An 18229-nucleotide genomic window follows, 5' to 3' on the forward strand; every position below is an offset into this window, starting at 1 on the left:
ATTACTCAGAATATAAGCCAATGATGCACAGAGATTTGATTAGCCATATTGATAATTTAAAAGAATTGGAAGTAAAATACTAGGCGGGGAGTGGGGGCAGCAGATAGCATGGTAAAAATAGTCTTAGATTGAGGCCGGTGGTGTGGTGGGTAAAGCTAACACCTGTACCACCGGCTTCCCATATGGACACTGGTTTGAGTCCCAGATGCTCCACTTCTGATCCAGCTCTCTGCTATGGCCTGGGAAAGCAGTAGGGGATGGCCCAAGTCCCTGTGCCCCTGTACCTGCGTGGGGACCAGGAAGAAGCTGCTAGCTCCTGGCTCCTGGCTTTGAATCGATGCAGCTCTACCTATTGTGGCCAATTGTGGAGTGAACCAGCTGGTGCAGGACCTCTGCTTCTCTCTGCCTGTCCTCTCTCTGTGTAACTCTGGCTTTCAAATGACTAAATAAATCTTTAAAAAATAGTCTTAGATTCGTCCTGTATATAATTCACATTCACCAGTAGGCATACAGGCAAACCTCTAAAATAAACCTTAAAACTACACTTGTTTATTTTCTTATATTCAATTTTTTTATATGCTTTGAATCTTATTTTAAGAACAAATCTTTTGAAGGCATATACTCATTCTGTTACTTGTGTGTTTATTATTTATGGTTCTCACCACATTCAGAGTTTTCGGATCTCCCTTTGAGCAGTTCTTTATTGCTTTCTCATCCAAGTTAGCTGGAAACATCACTATAAGCTCCAAACTCAGTTTTTGCCCATTTTTGGAGATGCTACAATGTGTAGGGTTTTGCTTCTAATTTTTCTTTTTTTAAAAAATTATTTTGACTTTCATTATTTTAGTGGTTTTTCATTTCTTAATTAATTTTATTGCCAAATTCTGTCATTGTAAAAGATACACTGCACACTGTTTTTCTTACACATTAGTGTTTGGGTTGCTTTCATATTTGGCTTTCATGAATACCACTGCAGGGAGCCTTTCTGGGCATGTGGATTTTGTATCTTTTAGTGGCATACCTGGGAGAGAAACTGCTGAGTCACTAAACAGTCCCATGTAGAACATGCTGAGAAACTGCCGAATTACTGTCCATATTGGCTGCACTATTTTACTGGAAGTTTATGAGGGCGCCATGCTCTTCATGTCCCTATCAACATTTATCTATGGCTGAATCAGTCATTTTACTGAATATGAATTGATGCCTTCCTGAAGAGTTGATTGCATTTCCGACAACTAACAGTCACAGGAGTGACACTGGTCTGGGGAGATTTCAGCTAGCACAGGTTTTCTGCACTTTTCTCAGTGTCACCGAATTGTTTTCTCAACAAAGGACACCTCTGGGGCTCCCAATCCCCAAAGCAGAGCCCTGGAAGCTATTTTGCAAAAAACTCTACTGGCCCCTGGCAACAAGCCAAGGCACAGCAGGAGGGGGACACAGTTCTCCTGTGGCAGGCTGGGGGAGGGGCAGGAGGCAGCAGGAGCCGCCCCACACCATTGCCATGGCCTAATGTGGCGGAGTGCTTGCCACCCTGAACTGCTCTGCCCATCAGCTGGCGCCCCACACCCCCTGGGAGCTGGGATGCTCAGTCCAGTGGACAGATGAGGAAACCGAGACAGGCGCCTGCCCACCTGGCTGCCACGTGGATGGCCCTGTGGTTTTGGCCATCATGGCTCAAGCTCAGTCTCCCCCACCAGGTTCCTCTCCTGGGACCCCCACCTCCACCACCGTCCAACCACGTCGTGACTGGGCGCCAAGGCAGCTGGCGTTGAGTGAAAGGAGACAAGATAATGCCAGCTTTGAGGATGGCAGAGCTCAGTAAAATGATGTGACTGCAATAAAGCAGGGAGAGAAGGGGAGGGCCCGGAAAAAGTGGGGCCAGCTGGGACTCTGGATGGGCTGGGCAGGCGAGGGAGGGAACCTGTGGCTGCAGGTGCTGGAGCAGCATGTGCAAAGGCCCTGGGGCAGAAGCATCTCTGTAGTGCTCACGGCTCAGCTAGGAGGCCAGCAGGCCGGAGCAAGATGAGCCAAGGTGAGTGGCAGAAGGCGATGTGACAGTGATGGTGGTGATGAGGTCAGGGGGGCCTCGGGGGCTTTGGCAGCCATTGATGGGGGTGGGGGCAGAGAGGGACATGTGCTGATCTCTGTCTTAATGGAGCCCTTCCAGTGGCTGCATGGGGCTTGAATGGCAGCTGGGAGCCTGGCAGGGGGCTCTTGTCACCCCGGAGCAAGGGGAAGGTGCACCGCAGCTGTGGGGGTCTGGAAGGGGGCCCAGAAGAGGAGTGGTGGGTGGCCCTGGGCGGCCCAGGTAGGAACCGCGTCACCACACACTGCTCGCTCCTGAGCCCTGAGCCACATTGCTCTGCCTCCTGTGACCCTCAGGCTCACCCCTCCCTCTGTCCCCTGCCGCTCTGCCGACCTTCGACCTTCCACTGTCACTGGCCTGCTGCATGGCCTCCCCTCCCCACCCACCCACGCTGCCACCTCCCATGCAGCCCCCTCCCCACCAGCCCTGTGACTCCTTGTCTCCCACCGGTTGGTGCTCATAGCTGGGTGGCTACAGCAGAGCACCCCCAGCCTCACCTGATGCCACTGTGGGGGCCTGAGTGCTACCACCCTGGGGGAAATTGGGGGTGCCCCCCACAGAAGGGGGAGTGAGGCTGGCCCACCAGCACCCCCATAGCACCTGGTCCGGGGAATCTCCATGTACCCAGCCTCACTCAGAAGGGCCCTGGCGGGAAGGCATGGGTGCAAGGATGGGCCTTGGAGAACGCTCACAGCTCAGTGACATCAGCACTCTGCAGTGACCTAGGGCAAGTCCCCTCACCACCCTCTGCAGCCTTGATGGGCCCCCTCTGCCAGTCAGGATCGGTAAGCCCTATTTTTGCAAGGCCTGGGAGGGCCGTGGGGGTGTGGGTTTGCAGTGACCTGGGACAGTGTCTCGACAGACCTCCATCCCTTAAAGCAACAGACACAGCTGGGAGTGACAGACGGGGCTGCCGCCCCAGCTCAGGCACTTCTCAGCCGAGCAACCTACAGGGAGCCCCTCCTCCAGTCACTACAGAACGGAGCCCACCTCTTCCCAAGGCAGCGGCACGTGCACCCAGCGCACAGTAGGTGCTCAGTAGTGGTGCTGGAGTGCATGGACCTCACCCTGCAGGCAGCTGGACCGGGCGCCCGCACAGCCCCTGCTCCCAGCTGGGGCAGCTATGGGCCCAAGGGGGTGTTTCTGTCTCCCACCCGTGATGGGCTCAGCAGAGCAGCACTGAGGGCCCCAGCATGCAGACAAAGAGCTGTTGTTGCTGCAGATCTAAAATCGCCATCTCTGATTGCTGCTGAGCAAGCCGGCCGCAGCCGCCCGCTTCCCCATCCAGTTGGGTCTATTTCAAGAACGTGCTGGTTAGTGCTGATTGCGCCGTGATTATGGGGAGTGCACCACCCAGCCCCCTCCCCAGGCTCTGTGGGGAGCTGCTCCCCCTCCGAGGCTCTGGCTGTCACCCAGGGGCCGCTGACCCAGGGCTGGGATCCGCATTCCTCCGCCAGCCCCCGCAGGTCACTTCCCCCTCCCAGGCCTCTCCTCCTCTGCTAAAGCCTTCCAGTCTCAGGGAGGCAGAAACAGCGCAGTGCCCAGGCTCCAGGTCACCATGACCGGTCATCGGCTGGAGGAACACTGTACACGTGTGTGTGAACACATGTAAACATGTGTGTATGTACAGTACATGCCTCTGGCTGCACTTGAGGCTGCCCTCAGCAGGTGCACGGGAGCCTCCATAGCCAGGGCTTCCCCTCCCTCGGCCACAGCGCTGGCCTTGAGCGCTGGCTCACATGCAGGTCCCACCACCATGTTGGAGGTGCGGCTTTTGCACCTGTTGGGGCAACCGTGGTGTGACTGGCCCAGCACCCCTGACAGTGGTGGGAGGACCTGAGGAGAGGTCATTGTGTGGCCACCACCCTGCAGCCCACTCAGCGCTCCCTGGGAAGAGAGACAGCCTGTCAGCAGCCATGCTGTGGATCCTCCTATGCTTGCCTTGGTGACCCCTTGGGGTCCTGCATCTGCTCTGTGAAATGGGAGCGGCTCAGGGTGCCCCAGTGCCCTGGTGCAGGGACTCGGGATAACTGGGAGGCACGTGCTTCTGGACTTGATGCACAGAGGTCAGAATCAGCAGTCCTGTGGGGGCACAGTCACTAGGTGACAGGGGTCAGTGGTTCTCCTTGGGGAAAGCCTCCTCCCCCCGCTTGTCCCCCAAGCCATAAACCCAGCCATCAGTCAGTCCTGCCCCAGGCTCCCCACTCACCTAGCTGCTGCCATCCGACCTGTTTGCTGTACAGTGGAGCCCCTTGCTGGCACCCCCCCCAGCCTGAGCCCCCCATCAGCCATGCCTGGACCACAGCAGGAGCCTCCTCACTTCTGCACAGCAGACAGAAAAATCTCAAAGTGCAAACAGAACACAGCCTGCCTTGCTCCCAGTGGAAACATCCAGGTGAAGCCTTGCACCTGTGGCCCACGAGACTCCAGCTCTCTCCCCTGCCCCTGTCCGGCCTCACTGTATGCCACCAACTCCATCTCATGGCCCCTGCCAGAGGGCAGGTCCCTCCCCCTGCCCCCATTGCTAGGCAACAGCTGCTCACTTCTGAGGTAGGAGCCAGGGCTGAGCAGCAGAGGCTGCAGCAGCTGGCTCCATTCCTCCAAGATATGTTGTGGAAGCTGCTCCGGAGTCACTAGGGAATTGCAGCCTCCAAGAGCGGGTCTGTCCAAGGTCACTGATATGAAAGTTAACACAGCCCGGTGCCGCAGTACCAGAGCTGACAGGACCTTCAGAAAGCCGGCGGGCACCCAGCACACAGGCTGTGTCCTGAATTCCTGAGCCCAGGGCAGACATGGATAAGCGATGACCGTGCACTCCACCAAGCCCAGGGCAGACATGGCTAAGTGATGACCTTGGTTACACTCACTAGGCAAGAAGAGAAACTTTGATTTCAGATAAGGAGTAGGCGCTCATTCTGTGCTAGAGAAATATTTCATTACCTTTTTTAAAAGATTATTTATTTGAAAGAGTCACACACAGAGAGAAGGAGAGGGAGAAAGAGAGAGAGAGAAGGAGAGGGAGAAAGAGAGAGAGAGAAGGAGAGGGAGAAAGAGAAAGAGAGAGAGAGAGAGAGTCAGTCTTCTAACCGCTGGTTCACTCCCTAATTGGCCACAACAGCCGGAGCTGCGCTGATCCGAAGCCAGGAGCCAGGAGTTTCTTCCAGGTCTCCCACGTGGGTGCAGGGGCCCAAGCGCTTGGGCCATCTTCTGCTGCTTTTGCAGGCCATAGCAGAGAGTTGGATTGGAAGTAGAGCAGCCAGGACTATAACTGGTGCCCAAATGGGATGCCGGCACTGCAGGCGGCAGCTTTACCTACTCCACCACGGCTCTGGCCCCTCATTACTTGTTAATGGATCATTACCTCGGTTTTTGCGTTTGTTATTTGGCATATTGGAGATATTTGGTTTCTTCACTGTGGTGCTTTTTCTTGTTATACTATGATTCTAGATTAAATGGACTATCTGTTTTTGATGGAGCCTTAGGGCTTGAGATGGGTGTGGCCTGAGAGCTCTGTTTGGCGTGCCAAAGTTGACACTCCTAGGTTAGGCGTGGTAAATCTCTCTCTCTCTCTCTCTCTCTTTTTTTTTGATTCAAAAGGGAAGTAATTCCGCACAGCTGAACAAAGTTGGAGGTAGTTAGCAGGCAAATGATATACCCACAGGAGCCAGAGATTGGAAGCTCTTTCCCAAGGACCACACAGGGAATCTGTTCTGCCCTCAGAGTGGGCTCAAATTCTCCTTCAGTCTCCCACTGGGTTGCCAAAGTTACGGAATTGTAGCGTCTCTGGAGAGTGCTCACGTGAATTCCGTGAGTTCTCTCCCCCACCGTCTCTTTTTTCACAGTCTCAGTTCAGTAGCACCACAAATTTACTAGGTCCTAATCTCCTGTTAATTCGCCCCGCCCAGAGTCAGGTTTTTCTGCTAGGCTCAGGGCCGGTGCAGACCTGAGGTTGCTCTGCTTATGACGTATGTCCAAGATGGCGCCTGCTCTTTGTCTTGCTCGCCCTTGAGAGGTGAGCGGAGAGAGAGAAACCCGTGTCCGTACCACTCACCTTTCTCTCTCTCTCTCTCTCTCTCTCTCTCTCTCTCTCTTCCAGTTAGCCTGGTGAACTTTCCCCCCCCGGGGGTCGTTCCCTCTAGTCTCCTCTCTCCGCTTGCCTGCCGGTGTCTCAGGCTATTGAGGTTTGGCTCACCTCGCGTTCCAGCGCTGGTGTGTTGAGTCTGCCGCTGGTGTCCCGAACTGTGGGCTCCCACGCTCTCCACGCAGGTCCGCTGTGAATCACACATTCCGGAAGAGTTTCTTCTGCCGTTTCCTCCCCTACTCTTCCTTGAACCTGCAGTATCTCCACTTTTATTAAACTATCTCTCTCCGGACTATCAGTGTGCTCCCTTCCTATTCCACCATCTTGCCTCCTCCCCCGTTAATGGATCATTAAAAACACTTGCAAGTTGTCTCACTGTGTAATTTGAGAAAATGATAAAGTGTCTAGCTTATATGACACTGTATAGGATGTGCAAGATCAAAATCACAGAGCTAGAGAAATTATGCTTTGCTATTTTATGATCATAACATAAGGCAGAGGCTCTGAAAGAGAAAGAGCTAATAAGAGTCTTCATTGCAGCACGCAAATAAGCTGTCCTGAGGGGTGGCGAGGTGAGGAATGTTGGCAATTTGGCCAATTTCATTTCTTTTCTTGATGGCAGGATTGGATCATTGGGAGGCACTGTGTGAAGGAAAACATTGTAACTGCAAATCATGTATTTTTGAGAAACAGTGAAAAAAGAAAACCATTCAAATCATCATAGTTGCTATATCAACTTCTCTGTGCTATGGAACTCCAAAGTGTAATGACTGGGCCAAGTGAGCACAATGAATTAAGAAAAAGAAAAAAAAGCAAAAGAGGCCACACAAACAAGAGAAACACAATTTCCAGTGCTTCCTTGGTTATATGTAATCCATGCTGCATACATGTAATAAATGATCCTCTGGGTTTTTAAAGCCATATTTAATATTACAGTAAATTCAATATGCCCAGAGATAATTATTCTTCCATAATGAATAATAATTGTTGTGTGCTGGTCTTACATAGCCACTTTTCTTAAAGAACTGACAATCTCTGTATTTCTATTATGCTTGTGTGTTTCTATTTGTGATTTTGTGTTTATCCTACTTTTTTAAAAAAGATTTATTTATTATTTGAAAGGCAGAGTTAGAGAGAGAGAGAGAGGTCTTCTATCCACTGGTTCACTCTCCAAATGGCCACAGTGGCAGGAGCATGGCCAATCTGAAGCCAGGAGCATCTTCTGAGTCTCCCACACAGGTGCAGGGGCCCAAGGATGTGGGCCATCTTCCACTGCTCTCCCAGGACATTAGAAGAGAGCTGGATTGGAAGTGGAGCAGCCAGGACTCGAACTGGTGCCCACATGGGATGCTGGCACTATAGGTGGCAGCTTTACCTACTATGCCACAGTGCCAGTCCCTATCCTGTGGTTTTAAAAATGAAATGATAGGGCCGGTGCCATGGCACACTAGGTTAATCCTCCGCTTGAGGCATTGGCATCCCATATCGGTGCTAGTTCTAGTCCCCGCTGCTCCTCTTCCAGTCCAGCTCTCTGCTATGGCCTGGGAAAGCAGTAGAAGATGGCCCAGGTTCTTGGGCCCCTGCACTTGTGAGGGAGACCAGGAAGAAGCACCTGGCTCCTGGCTTCGGATTGGAGCAGCTCTGGCTGTAGCGGCCATTTGTGAATGAACCAACAGAAGGAAGACCTTTCTCTCTCTCTCTCTCTGTCTCTCTCTCTCACTGTTTGTAATTCCATCTGTCAAATAAATAAAAATATTAAAAAATGAAATGATGACATATGCCTGTTGATGCCATTCAAGTGTATCTGTGAGTCTAGAGAAAGCACCAGTGAATGTCAGCTGGGCCGTTCACTCACTACCTGTGTTGCCTTGGTCGGGTTACCTAAGTCCTTGGGCTTCCATGTCCTCATCTGTGAAATATGAAGATGACAATTACAGCCATTGGGAAACATATTCTGTAATTTATATAACACTGTGATTTTTAGAATGTCTCTGGATTCTGTGGAATTTTTTGCATCAAGGCGTACAGTGGAGCAGGCATTTAACCAACAGGGAAGATGCCCATGTCTCATTTTGGCCTGCTTGATTTTGAAGCCCAGCTTTGGCTTCTGGTTCTGGGTTCTTGCTAATGTGCACCCTGGGAGGCGGCAATCCTGCTCTGGTCCCTGCCACCCACAGGGAGACCTGGATTGGGTTCCTGTCTCCTGACTTTGGCCAGACCCAGTGCTCAGCCATTGTGGACATTTGGAAGAGTAAATTAGCAAATGGGAGCTCTCTTTGTCTCTCAAATTAAAAAAAAAGTACAGTAGTAAAAACCTGCGCCCTCCCCATCCCTAGCCTTAGCTTCCTTTGTAAGCATCCTTCTTCTCTCTCAGTGCTCTATGCACCAATAAGGGGTCTGAAGGAGGAGAAACTTTGACCCTGCCACTCGCCCAGGAGCAATCTGTGATGCACCTGTCCATGTGCACGGATCCTTGAAAAAATGTCTTTCTTTTTTTTAAGATTTATTTTATTTATTTGAAAGAGTTACAGAGAGAGGTAGAGACAGAGAGGTCGGTCTTCCACCTGCTGGTTCACTCCCCAGATGGCCACAATGGCCAGAGCTGCACCAATCTGAAGCCAGGAGCCAGGAGCTTCTTCCAGGTCTCCCAAGCGGGTGCAGAGGCCCAACGACTGGGGCAATCTTCTACTGCTATCCCAGGCCATAGCAGAGAGCTGGATTGGAAGAGGAGCAGCCAGGAATGGAATCGGTGCCCATGTGGGATGCCGGTGCTTCAGGCCAGGACATTAACCCTCTGTGCCACAGCTCCGGCCCCGAAAAAATGTCTTTCTTCATAAGTGATCTTCATGCTAACAGCTTGAAATGGATCTGATGTAAACAGTTTGTTGGATCACCAGAGCTGCAGCTTGGTCTGCAGATGCAGTATTTACTGATGGTTTTGCAAACTGTTTTCACTGCTGAGGGTCCACATTCATGGCCTGTGTGGCCCAAGTGGGTCTTCATGCAGTGAGTTTACCCTCAGCTGTGACCATCTTGTAAGAGGGTGCAGCTCAGTCAAAGGCCTAGATGTTTGCTTGGAAGGTTAAATCTGACTTGCTCCTTGGATTTATTTGCAGGAAAATTGGACTTTAAATACATCTATGCTGGGACTGGCGCTGTGGCATAGTGGGTTAAGCCACTGCCTGCAGAGGCAGCATCCCATATGAGCACCAGTTCGAGTCCCGGCTGCTCCACTTCTGATCCAGCCCTCTGTTATGGCCTGGGAAAGCAGGAGAAGATGGCCCAAGTACTTGGGCTCCTGCACCCATGTGGGAGACCAAGCTTCAGACAAGCACAGCTCCGGCCATTGCAGCCTTCTGGAGACTGAACTAGCAGATGGAGGACCCCCCGCCCGCCTCTGCCTTTCTGTGACTCTGCCTTTCAAATAAATAAATCTTTAAAACAAAATGAGCATCATACTTGGGCAAGTGTTGTGCTACAGCATGTTAAGCTGCTGCCTGTGATGCTGGCATCCCACATGGGTGTTGGCTTGAGTCCTGGCTGCTCTACCTCCAAGCCAGACCCCCTGTATTCTGCCTGGAAAAGCAGTGGAAGAGTTTCCAAGTGCTTGGGCCCCGGCTACTCATGTGGAAAACCTGGATGAAGCTTCTGGCTTTGGCCTGGCCCAGCCCCAGCCACTACAGCCATTTGGGAAATGAACTAGTGCCTGGAAGATCTCTCTCTCTCTCTCTCTCTCTCTCTCTCTCTCTCTCTCTCCTTTTCAAATAAATAAATCTTTAAAGAAAATCTCTGCATGGCACCATCATACTTTTTCTTAGTTATTTTTAATCTTCAATATTATGATTTCATAGACATTTTTTTCCCTCCATCTACTTGTAAGAAACATTTACAGGGAAATTTCATGTGTTCCTTTTTGAATTCAAAGAGAAATTTTGCTATAGCCATCAAGTGGATGAAATATGAACTCCTGAGATTTATGACGAGAAACAAAGTGTCTCAGAAAAATTTCTGATAAAGACATTTCAAATGGAAATTCATAATTCATTGTCCTAGGAAGACAGTGTTATTTCAATTTTAGATCATTGTGTCTGGGTATTGAAATATTCTTTTACTTTTTTTTTTTGACAGGCAGAGTGGACAGTGAGAGAGAGAGAGACAGAGAGAAAGGTCTTCCTTTGCCGTTGGTTCACCCTCCAATGGCCGCCACAGCCAGCGTGCTGCGGCCGGCACATGGCGCTGATCCGATGGCAGGAGCCAGGTACTTCTCCTGGTCTCCCATGGGGTGCAGGGCCCAAGCACTTGGGCCATCCTCCACTGCACTCCCGGGCCACAGCAGAGAGCTGGCCTGGAAGAGGGGCAACCGGGACAGAATCCGGCGCTCCGACCGGGACTAGAACCCGGTGTGCCGGCGCAGCAAGGCGGAGGATTAGCCTAGTGAGCCGCGGCGCCGGCCCTGGGTATTGAAATATTCTAGATGGGCTTTCAGGCACTCACTGTAGGTTTTTATCTCTATCCATTCTTTTGAAAAATTCATTTTATCTGAGAGAGAGAGAGAGAGAGAGAGAGAGAGAGAGAAAGAGAATCTCCCCCTTTGTGGCTCCCTCTCCAAATGCCTGCAATGGTTGCAATGGCCAGGGTTGGGCCAGGCTAAAACCAGGAGCTGGGAATTCAATTCAGGTCTCCATGTCAGTAGCAGGGACCCAAGTACTGAAGCCATGAACTGCTGTTCCCAGGGTGCATGTTAGCAGAAAATTGGCATTTGGAGTAAATTGGAGAGTCAAATGAGATCCTCTGATAAGAGTCTCCAGCAGTCTTAACTGCTGAACCAAGTGCTTACCTCCCTCTATTCTCTCCAATATTGTTTTCAAATGCCAGCAGTGGCCCACTTCTTCAAACTAGTACCTCTATAATGTGAGTCTCCATTCTTCTTAGATGAAGGGGCATCTGGTTTACCGAGTAGCCATTAGATGCTAGATCTTCTTTAATCCGCGTAGTAATATCACCAGCAGGGTAATGATTGTCCTCATTATATGTGTGCTACTTTCAAAGAACAAATTGATGATTTCACCTGTCTTCTTTATTGCTTTTATAGTCTCTATTTCATTTATTTCAGCTCTAGTCTTCATATTTGCTTCTTCCTGTTGGCATTGGTTTAGCTTTTTCTTCTTATTTGTTTTTTCTCTCTCTTTTTAAAGTGTTTTTACCTTTAACTTTCTCCTTTAGTATTGTTTGTGCTATTCCTGCATGTTTCGGTATGTTTTGTTTTTATTCTATTCATTTCCCAGTATTTTCTCATTTCCTTTGTGATTTTTTCCTTGGCACACTGGTTTGTTTCAGAAGTGCATATGATCTTCACAATTTTTTGGATTTCTCTGTTTCCCTACCGTTATTGATTTTTTTTTTTTGGACAGGCAGAGTGGATAGTGAGAGAGAGAGAGAGACAGAGAGAAAGGTCTTCCTTTGCCATTGGTTCACCCTCCAATGGCCGCCGCGGCTAGTGCACTGCGGCCAGCGCACTGCGCTGATCCGATGGCAGGAGCCAGGTACCTATCCTGGTCTCCCATGGGGTGCAGGGCCCAAGGACTTGGGCCATCCTCCACTGCACTCCCTGGCCACAGCAGAGAGCTGGCCTGGAAGAGGGGCAACCGAGACAGAATCCGGTGCCCCGACCGGGACTAGAACTCGGTGTGCTGGCGCCGCAAGGTGGAGGATTAGCCTAGTGAGCCGCAGCGCCGGCCCCGTTATTGATTTCTAACTTCATCTTATTGTGGGGGAAAAATTGCTTTGTATGATATCTATCTATTTAAATTGATTGAGACTTAATTTGTGACCTGACATTTGATATATCCTGGAAAATGTCCCTTGTGTACTTTAAAAAAAAAAAGATTAATTTTATTTATTTGAAAGAGATACAGAGAGGGAGAGAGAGACAGAGAGACACAGAGAGACAAAGAGACTTAGTCTTCTATCTGCTGGTTCACTCCCCAAATGGCTACAACATCCAGAGCTGGACCAATCTGAAGCTAGGAGCCAGGAGCTTCCACTGGGTCTCCCACATTAGGTGCAGGGGCCCAAGCACTTGGGCCATGCTCTGCTGCTTTCCCAGGTACACTAGCAGGAAACTGGATTGGATAGAAGCCTGGGCTTGAACTGGCTCCCATATGGGATGCTGGCACTGCAGGCTGGTGTTTTAAGCTGCTGCGCCACAGTGCTGGCTCCCCCTGGTGTACTCAAGAAGAATGTTGTGTTGTTCTTGGGTCAAGGGTTCCACATGTGTCTGCCATTTCAAGTTGATTTAAGTCTTCTATTTCCTTACTTACCTTCTGTATGGTTATTTTATTCACTATTTACAATATAATATTGAAATGTCCAACTATATTCATATACTTTGATGGTATTGTTAAAAATGTGTTAATAACTGTTATATCTTTTTGCTATAGTGAATATTTTATTAATTTTTAATGTCCTTTGTTGCTTGTAAATTTTTTAGATTTAAATTCTATCTTGTCTAATATGAATACAGCCATCCACACTCTCTTTTGGTTGCTATTTATATGGAAGTTCTTTTTCCTGCTTTGTTCTTGAAATCTCTTGTGTCTTTCTATCTAAAGTTAGTCTCCAGTGGGTAGTGTGTAGGGGATCATATTTTTTATTTATTTTTTCAATCTCTGTCATTTAATTAGATCAAGCAAACACGGAGGAATGTGAGAGAACATGTGGTACTTGTCTTTCTGGGTCAGGCTTATTTCACTATACATAGTGTCTTCCAGTTGCATCCATTTTGATGCCAATGGCAGAATTTCATTCTGTTTTCTGGCTGAATAATATTCCATCGTCATATGTACACTTTCTTTATCCATTCATTTGGTGATGTGTTCCTTGGTTGATTCCATATTTTGTCTATTGTGAATAGTGCTGCTATAAGCACAATGGTGCAGATATCTCTTTGATACAACATGTTCACATTTTCGGGTATATACCTTGTAGCCAAGTGCTGGATCATATGGCAAGGCTATTTCTAGCTTTTAGAGAAATCTCCATGTTGTTTTCCACAGTGGCTGCACTAATTTATATTCCCACCAGTAGTGTATGAGTTCCCCCTTCTCCACATCCTCACAATCCTTTGTCTCTATGTCTCTTGGATAATAGCCATACTGACAGAGATTAGGTATATCTTGCAGTTTGCTTTTGCATTTCCCTAAAAGCTAGTGATGTTGAATTTTTTTCAAATATTTGTTGGCCAATTGTATTTCTTTTGAGAACTCTGTACTGAAGTCTCTTGCCCATTTCTTAACTGAATTATTACTTTTTTGTTGTTGCTGCTGTTTCTGAATTTTTTGAGCTGCTGATATATTCTAGATATTAATCTTTTGTCTGATAGGTAACTTGCAAATATTTTTCCCATTCTATTGGGTGTCTTTTCACGCTACTCACTGTTTACTTTTCTATGCAGAAGCTTCTGAGTTTGATATAATCCCTTTTTTCTAGGTTTTCTTCTGTTTTTTCATTTTTTGTTTTTGCCTATGCTTTGGGAATCTTATACAAGAAGTCATAATCTACATCAATGTCTTGTAGCACTTTCAACTGAATTTTCTTCCAGCAATTTCATACGCTCAGGTCTTAAATGTAGGTCTTTGATTCATCTTGAGTTGATTTTTGTATACAATGAGAAATACGGATCTAATTTAATTCTTCCACATATATACATTCAGTTTTGCCAGCACAATTTTTTGAAGAGATCATCTTTTTTCCAGTGTATAGTCTGGCCACTTTTATCAAAAATCATTTGGTCATATATACCTAGATTAATTGTTGGGCTCTTTATTCTGTTCCATTGATTTATATGTCACTTTTTATGCCAGTACCAAGATGCTTTAATTACTATATCATACTGATTGAGGAAAAGCTGAAAGCATTTCCCCTCAGATTTGGAACAAGACAAGAATGTTCATTTTCACAACTCTTTTTCAGTATAGTACTGGAAGTATTAGCAAGAGCAGTTATGGAGGAGAAAGAAATAAAGGACATCAAAATTTGAAAGGAAGAAATAAAAACATTCAAGTTTACAGATTTCATGACGTTATACATGGCAAAAACCTAAACATTCCACCAAAAAGCTGCTAGAACTGATAAACCAGTCCAGGTGGAGGATTAGCCTAGTAAGCCGTGGCGCCGGCCTAGAATTTCTTAAAGAGAAGCTCTAGTGGTAAAATTCTCCTTAGCTTTTGCTTTCCTGAGAATGTCTAAATTTCTCCCCTGCTTTTGGAGGACAGTTTTGATGGATATGGGATTCTTGGTTGACAGTTGTTTATTATTATTATTATTATTATTAGTTTTAGTTTTATGTCCCTTTGAATATATCAGCCCACTGCCTGATGGCCATCATGGTTTCTGATGAGAAATCTGCCAGTTGTTGGGGGATATGTTGTATGTGATTATTTGCTTCTATCTCAAGTTGTCAGGGTTCTCTGTTTCAAAATGAGATTACACTGTCCTGATGTGGGTGTCTGCCGCTCCCTTGCCCGCAAAGGAACGGCACTGTTCACAGCTTATCGGTCTTCAGTAGACTTTTAATGAGAAAATAACAATGACAGAGAAAGAATGAAGGGAGGAGAGTGGACAGGAAAGCCCCCTCCTTCCTCAGCACACAGCTTATATGCAAAATCTGGCCAATTGCAAGTGGGCTCAAGTCCATGCATGGAACACTCCAATCCGCTGTCTGTTCACGCAGTGTGCACACGTCCTCGGGCCAATCAGATGAGGTGTCACGCAGCAGGCAGGCTCACCGCGCGGTCCTCGGTGCCATCTTGTTGTTTACAACATTCTCAACTCCTCTGGAAAGTCCCGACTGTGGGAAAGTATTGCCCTAACCGAAACTAGCAACATCCACCTTGTGATAAAGACACAGCAACAGCTATCAGACTGACCTTGACGTGGGGGCTCCATGGCTGCGCATCCCATGGAGCCCCACAGGTGTCTTTGAGCTTGTCAGGTGTCTTGATGTTTCTCTAGTTATTCCTTCAGACTCCCAGGATGCTTTTGTTGGTCCACTTGATGTTGTCCCAGCAAGTCTCTTAGGTTCTATTCACTTTGCTTCAACCTGTTTCCTTTACATTTGAAGTTGGTGGTTATCTTCTCTCCAAGTTCACTGATCGTTTATTCTGCCAGCTCTGATCCATCTGTGAATCCCTCTAATGAATTGTTCATTTTAGTTATTGTACTTTTCAGCTTCAAAGGTAGCTCTCAGCCTTTTGTACTATTTTCTGAATTGTTTATTGATATATTTTTTTTGACAGGCAGAGTGGACTATGAGAGAGAGAGACAGAGAGAAAGGGCTTCCTTTGCCGTTGGTTCACCCTCCAATGGCCGCCGCGGCCGGCACGCTGATCCGAAGGCAGGAGCCAGGTGCTTATCCTGGTCTCCCATGGGGTGCAGGGCCCAAGCACTTGGGCCATCCTCCACTGCACTCCCAGGCCACAGCAGAGAGCTGGCCTGGAAGAGGGGCAACCGGGAAAGAATCTGGCGTCCCAACCGGGACTAGAACCCGGTATGCCGGCGCCACAGGCAGAGGATTAGCCTAGTGAGCCACGGCGCCAGCCTGTTTATTGATATTGGTATTTTTGTTCACATATCATTTTCTTGATTTTCTCTGCATATTCCTTTAGTTCTCAGAATATCTTTAAGACAGTTATTTAAAAGTCTTTGTCTAGTATGTTTGGCACTAGATCTTTTTTAGGGTCTGTTTCTGTTTGCTTTATGTATGTGTGTGTACATTGGTGTTATATATAAATTATTCTATATATTTTGTTTTTATATTAATACTATATATGTATGTATCTATCTATGTATATTAAGGGACCATATTTTCCTGCTTCTTTGATGCATCATGATTTGTGCTGGGTTAAATGATGTAGTAACTCTGGAACTCAGATGATCTCCCTTCTCCAGGGCTTGCTTCATCTTCCCCCATCTACCTGCTCCTGTCAAATGTGTGCAAGCTACTTCAGGAACGCAGTGCAGTTGCTTGCCATGGGACTGACTGTGAAGCATGGGCAGCTGCTACCATGCTAAGAGCTGAAACTATCCACAGCTCACCATCCAAACCTGCTGCAGGAGACTCCTGAGTGCCAAAACAGATCCATCAGATTCCTCCAGTATAAATGATGTGTAAGTAGGCAGAGATTTCTCTTGTTCTTCCTACTCTGCTGTCTTCCCAAAATCCTCTGTCCCATTGATTTTTCTAACATTTCAATTTGATATATTTTCAGCCTTACAGCAAAGCTACAATAGTATGAGAAACTCCCCCCATACTGTCTTAATTCATTTTTGCTCATATAACAGAATATCTGAGACTGGATAATTTATTTGAAATATTTGCTTCTCAGGGCTGCACTGTGGCATAGCAGGTAAAGCTGCCGCCTGCAGTGCTGGCATCCCATATGGGGTGCCAGTTCAAGTCCCGGCTGCTCCACTTCAGATCCAGCTCTCTGCTATGGCCTGGGAAAACAGTGGAAGATGGCCCAAGTCCTTGGGCCCTGTACCCACATGGGAGACCCTGAAGAAGCTCCTGGCTCCTGGTTTCAGATCAGCCCAGCTCTGGCCATTGTGGCCAACTGGGGAATGAACCAGTGCATGGAAGAACTTTCTCTTTCTCTCTCTATCTCTGTCTCTGCCTCTCTGTAACTCTGCCTTTCAAATAAATACTGGGGTACCCCAGAGATTGGCATTGGCATCTGGTGGGGGCCTTCTTATGGCATGGTGACATGGCAGAGAGCATTCCATGGTGACAGGGCTACTAATGCCATCATGGAGCCTCACGCTCCTGATCTCATTAATCTCAAACACCTTCCTAAAGTGCCAATTCTAACTGCCATTAACATATAAAATTGGAGATTAAATATCAAACATGTGAATTTTAGGGGATACGCATAAATCATAGCATGCATTTTGTTTGGATTCATCAATTGTTTATATTTGCATTTTATGTATTACCTCCCCACATATGTTATATTTTATGAATATTTTGAAAGTGAATCAGGGATACAATGGCTTCAACATTTTAGGATATACTCATATTTCCTGTGAAAAAGAACACTCTTTTATAAAACCTCAGGACATGGATCAAAATCAGAAATTTAACGTTGGGGCCAACATTGTGGTGCAGCAAGTAAAGTCACCAACTATGACAATGGCATCCCATATGGGTGCCAGTTTGAGTCTCGGCTGCTCCACTTCCAGTCCAGCTCCCTGCTAATGGCCTGGGGAAAGCAGCAGAAGATGGTCCAAGGGCTTGGGCCTCTGCACCAACATGGGAGCCTGCAACAATCTCCCAGCTTTGGTCTAGCCTGGCCCTGGCTGTGTGGCTCTCTGGTGAGTTAACCGGTGCATGGAAGATCTCTCTTTGTCTCTGTCTCTCTCCATCTCTCTGTCTCTGTGTGGAACTCTGGCATTCAAATAAGTAAATAAATATTTTTAAAAAGAAATTTAACATTGATAAAATGGTATTCTTGTTTTAATTTTATTTACTTATTTGGAAGGCAAAGTGGTAGAAAGATCTTTCATCTGTTGTGCCTGCAACAGCCTGGACTGAGCCAGGTTGAAGCCAAAAGCCAGGAACTCCATCCAATTCTGTGTGAGTAGCAGGAACCCAAGCACTTGGTCCGTCCTCTGCTGCCTCCCAGAACATACATTTGCAAGAAATGGTTGGAAACAGAAGTGGGACTTGAAGCCAGGACTCCAATATGAAATGTGGGCATTCCAAGTGGTGGCTTAACCCATTGTGCCACAAACACCGACTCTGATAAAATGGCTTCCTAATCCAAAATTTACACTGACATTTCATCAATTGAATAATATTTGTCTTTGCAGCAATTTCTTCCACATTTAAGCATCCAGTACAGAATCATGCAGAGCACTTTATTTATTTATTTATTTATTGACAGGCAGAGCGGACAGTGAGAGAGAGAGACAGAGAGAAAGGTCTTCCTTTGCCGTAGGTTCACCCTCCAATGGCCGCCACGGCCGGCACGCTGTGGCTGGTGCACTGCGCTGATCCAAAGGCA

At 47.5% G+C, this 18229-nt stretch overlaps 1 pseudogene; it reads left to right on the forward strand.

The window, feature by feature from the left end:
• Nucleotides 1–18229, forward strand: part of LOC127490118 (protein CDV3 homolog pseudogene) — a 61153-nt pseudogene that overhangs the window by 6328 nt on the left and 36596 nt on the right.

This window comes from Oryctolagus cuniculus, unplaced genomic scaffold (assembly GCF_964237555.1).
Source record: "Oryctolagus cuniculus unplaced genomic scaffold, mOryCun1.1 SCAFFOLD_55, whole genome shotgun sequence".
Classification (NCBI taxonomy): Eukaryota; Metazoa; Chordata; class Mammalia; order Lagomorpha; family Leporidae; genus Oryctolagus; species Oryctolagus cuniculus.